The 5,110-nt window shown below is 41.2% G+C and overlaps 1 pseudogene; it reads left to right on the forward strand.

Moving 5' to 3' along the window:
- Window positions 1-1,758: 1,758 nt before the first annotated feature.
- On the forward strand, window positions 1,759-3,349 carry LOC141413636 (protein S100-A14 pseudogene; annotated as a pseudogene).
- Window positions 3,350-5,110: the final 1,761 nt, after the last annotated feature.

A 5,110-nucleotide genomic window follows, 5' to 3' on the forward strand; every position in this document is an offset into this window, starting at 1 on the left:
AGCAACTGAGGCTAATAGGAAAAGGGGACCAGGAACTAGAGAAAAGGTGAGATCAAAAAGAATTAACCTAGAAGGTAACACACACGCATAGGAAATTAATGTGAGTCAACTCCCTGTATAGCTATCCTTATCTCAACCAGCAAAAACCCTTGTTCCTTCCTATTATGGCTTATACTCTCTCTTCAACAAAATTAGAAATAAGGGAAAAATAGTTTCTGCTGGGTATTGAGGGGGTAGGGGGGAGAGGGAGGGGGCGGAGTAAGTGGTAAGGGAGGGGGTGGGGGCAGGGGGGAGAAATGACCCAAGCCTTGTATGCACATATGAATAATAAAATTTAAAAAATAAAATAAAATAAAAAAATAAAAACAGGAATTCCATGGCTGGAGGATTGGCTACACTGGTAGGCACCTGCCTAGTAAGTGTGAGGCCCTGAGTTCATATCCCAGTGCCACAAACAAAACAAAAAACTCCACAAGAATTATAGTTTGAATTGTGCCTCCCTCTAAAAAAAACCAACCAAACAGAAAAAACAAACAGGAGAATCTCAAACCCCAGAATGCCAAAGAGTGACCTTATTTGGACACAGGGGATATTCATACATAGATTTGTCTAAAGGACAGATGCATTAAAAGATGCGGGGAGAAGATGGCCTTTACAGCAAGGGAGAGAGAGTGAGCACATCCCTCCCTCTCAGCCCTCAAAAGGAATCCACGGTGTGGACACCTCCATTTCAAATTCTAGCCTCCAGAATAGAGATGATAAATTTCCATTGCTTAAGCCAATTAGTTTGGGGTACTTTACAGCACCCCTAACAAACAAATACACCCTCACGTTCCCAAGTTCAGGAGTAACTCAAGCATTTTGTCATCGTGGCTCTAAGGGAGCAAATGCCATCATAAGACTTGGTATGTTTCATTATCTCTTTTTCTTCTGTGCTGGTATTTTACCATCACAGATCAATTTCCTCTCTTCTTCACATGTCTGAAACCAAGATTCAACTTACAATTTCGTCTTATGTTTCTTTGTTGTTAGTAGTATATAAAACACTGGCATGTCTTATAACTAACGGTGTTTTAGGAAACCTAAGTAATTGAGTGTTTACAGCCAGGCTTTCCTGTGTGCAATCCTTTCAGCTCAGATCTTAATATCAGAAAGTCAAACACGATTGTCTTTATCAATTATTTCAGCAAAAAGCCCCATGCAAATGCTCATTGACTGGCTTTGGGCACACCCAACTCTAGAAAGCAAATTTGAAGAAGGGAAAGGGAATCTTAACACCACTAAATTGCATGCCAAAGGCGATTTCCCAGAGGTTAAAGAAGAGCTGTTCCTAGGACAAGGAGGGCTAACTACTTCCTACTTCGGAGGCCTCTGCCACCACAGGTGCCTGCCTATGCCAGGCACTGTCACATGACCTTGCTTGGTTCTCATTAGGACTTTGGGAAGCAGGAAGCATTTCTGTATCTGTTTCACTAGCCAAGAATCGGAGGCTTGGTTCTGTGGGCAGAACTGAATATTATCAAACAGTGACAGAGTGCCTGAAATGAGCAAGACACTCCCTAAGGATGAAAAATACAAGAATGATTGTCAACCTGGTGCCTAAGATGCTCAGAGACCAGTGGAGAGACAGACCCTCAGCACCAAACAGCTTACAACAGAATAAAATAGCACCAACACAGAAATCAAAAGTGTAGAACACAGTACTATGAAAATAACTAGATCTGCTTTGGCAGGAAGGGGGCCGAGTACGGAACGGGGATGGATTTTGCACACCCTTCAAATAATTTCTTTAAACCTCACAGCTCTGGGAAACCAAGGTACTGTGTACCTTGCAAAGAGCCCGGTACACAGTAAGTATGCCCTAAATCATTATAGAGTGAGTGATTGAAAGGGCGGAGCAGATCGTATTGCGAGAACCTAAACATCATTGGGACCCATTTTACCTTACAAATGTCTTCGGTCATCTGTCTGCTAAACTTGCCCATTGTCTCTTCATTGTCAAAACCCCCCCTGTTTTGATGTAAACACATTTATTAATTTTTCCCTTATCATTTATGGGTAAGAATTTACAGTAGTGGGGGGTTACATTGACTTAAGCACAATATATTTACAGGTAAAATACCAACGCAAAACCCCACTGAGCAATAAACAGACCTAAACAATGAAAGACAGGAATGGAAACAGGTCATAGCAAGGGGAGGGCACTAACAGAAGAAGGAGGGTAAATGAAGAAAGCAAAGAAGGTAAATATGGTTGACATACTTTTTATACAGATATGAATATATCAGGTGCCTGCCTGGTCCATTTGGAGCATTCAAACCTGCCTGTTGAAATCACCATAAGAAGGGGACTAAGTTTAAATAGGATTGTATTGGATTTAGATAAATTTAGTTTAACTTGAAAAACTTTGACATCATTGTAAAATTCAATGAACCCATTTGAAGCCATTTGCTTATGTAATCATTTGTGAGGGCTTTTTATGAGCCTTTTATTTCCCCTTAGAGATCTTGTATATTCTGGTTAGATCAGTTCTCTGACACTTTATTGCTTTACTTTTACAAATTGTAACTCCTTTTAAATTTTTCTAGTTGGTTATTTCTGGTAGAGAGAAATGCTATGATTTTTGTAAGTTGATGTTGTATATGGCAATCCTGTGAAAATGTATTTTTTCTTACATTTTGTTGAGTTGTACAAACTCTTTATATTAAGAACATTCACACCTCCTGTCCTGTCTCAGCGGCTGGCTGCCAGCAGGCAGATCGTGAGCTGTTGGTTGCTCTGAGGCAGGCTGTAGGACAACAAAACTCTCACCAAAGGACCAAGTGTACCAGGACCACGAGACTGTGTTGGTCAGCCAACGCTGAGGCTGCCCAGGAATTCAGTGATGTGGAGAGGGCCATTGAGACCCTCATCAAGAACCAGGCACTGGTGGAGGGTGGGAAGGAGATGCTGACCTCTGAACTATGGGACCTGGTTACCCGAACTCATGCGGAGCAACTGTGGGCTGGAAGAGAAAATTGCCAACCTGGGCAACTGTAACGACTCTAAACTGGAGTTTGGGGGTTTCTGGGAGCTGACTGGAGAAGCAGCCAAGAACATGAAGTTGGAGAGCCCTGTCCCTGGGAGTTGAGAACCTCCCCGTGAAATTCTTGGGGGGATGTAGGGGAAGAAGGGACCTTAGAGACTATGACCCAGAAATAAAACTTCTTTCAGCCACCTCCCTATTCCCATCCTGCACCTCTCCTCATCTCTGCAAAATTCAGATGCATAACGGCCTTTCCCAGGGACTCTCTGCACCCCATCCAGGGTGCTCCGGGGATGCCCTACTTAGAGCTATGGGTCCGGGAGTCTGCACCCCAAGGAAGCTGAAGGGATGGACTGGGGCTGGGGAGAACGTGAGGAGGGATGCTGGAAAGAGAAGGATGGTGTAAAGGCCAAGCGATTTGGCAGTGGGGAAGGGCTGTGGGAAATGATTTGAGGAATGGGGCTGGGAATATGGCTGGATATTTGGTACTAAAAAGGGTCTCTGAGAATTAACCCTCTCAATCTCCAATCTAAGATAAGTCTGTACTATGCGGTCCCTTGGTCTGCTCCCAGATCTCTCATCCTTCTCCTTAGGACTGACTCTTGGCAAGGGCGGATGCCGAGGGAAGCAGGATTGGGGGAAGAGGCTGAGGAGAGAGTGACTTTCAGGTGAGAGGACCAGCTGGATACTTGGGTATTTATAAAATGATGGATGTTTTGTAATATTTGATTAATAAAAAAATGGAAAAAGCAAAAAAAAAAAAAGAACATTCACTATTTGTAATGTAATATTTGTTTCCCTGGGTTGTCATCTTACTTTTAATTTTTTTTTTTTTTTTAGTTCAAGGCTTAATATGAACCTCCAGCAAGAGTGGCAGTACAGCATTGGTGAACAAATAGGCACGAAGGCAGTGAAGCAGAAAAGAGAGGCCAGAAAGGAGCCTGAAAAAAATACAGTCGATTATCTTAGATAAAGCAGCTAAGAGAACTCAGTGGAGTGAGCATTGACTTTTAATTTTGTTTATAATGTTTTTACAGTTACATGTTTTAAATTTGTCAAGGAATCAATTCTGTTCATATTACTTTGTGATCTTATCCAGTGAATTTGTTTTATTTAGCAAAGTGAATTATGTTTTCCATTGTTTTTGTCTACAATAGCAATCTGCTTTCCCAAAATACAGATCGCTCCATCTAGGCTGGCCAAAGCTGTCAAAAAAAGTGTGCTGTTACTTTTTATCCACTAGGGGCCAACACTTGCTTGGAAAATGATATGCCTTCTCCAACTCACCTTTTCCTGTGGAAAGGAGGAGGAAACTGACTAAAGAAACCTCAAGCAAAACAAGTCATTTTCATTTACATAGATGATATAGGAGAACTGATACAGAAGAGCCTAGACAGAGATAAAAGGCTATTTTTAAAGGCAAGAAGTTACACAAAGGGATTCCAAATAGTTTTTTTAACGGAAAGAAAATAAATGTAGAAAATTAAGTAAAAGTTTATAATCTTGCTAAAATTTAACTCAGGAGAAACTACAAACTAACATATAAGTAAAAAAAGATTCGGCTTCTATTCAAAATCCATACTAAGCTTTAGTAAATAAGAAATAGGTAACAAAACCCAGCAATAATGTCCTTTTCTTCCTTCACCTGTTCTTTGCTGCCTCCCACATGCTGTAGGATTCATGCACAGGTCCTGTAGTAGAAAACAATTCTGAAACAAAATAAAACAAAACAAACAAACAAAAAAAAACCCCAGTTGTTTTAATTGAAATGAGGTGAGCTATAGGGAGCACTACCCTGAAGGACCACTGTAGTCCCAAATAGTCATTGAAAGGTGATTCCTGTCTGAATCTCACTGATGTTCTTAAAATTATGTTTGTCACGCAAAGGAAGGAAAGAAAGAACTAAGGAAGGTTGGGAAGGAAGGAGGGAAGTCAGGCCAGCGAGCAAGGCTACAATTCTCTTATCTATGAAAACACAAAGGACAACCAAAAACAGCGCCTTACATACAGATGACTTATATTTAGGCCTGGGGAAGAAAACACGATCAAAGCTGCTATAAAAAGCAAGGTGCTATTATTATTACA

This window comes from Castor canadensis, chromosome 11 (genome assembly GCF_047511655.1).
Source record: "Castor canadensis chromosome 11, mCasCan1.hap1v2, whole genome shotgun sequence".
Lineage (NCBI taxonomy): Eukaryota > Metazoa > Chordata > Mammalia > Rodentia > Castoridae > Castor > Castor canadensis.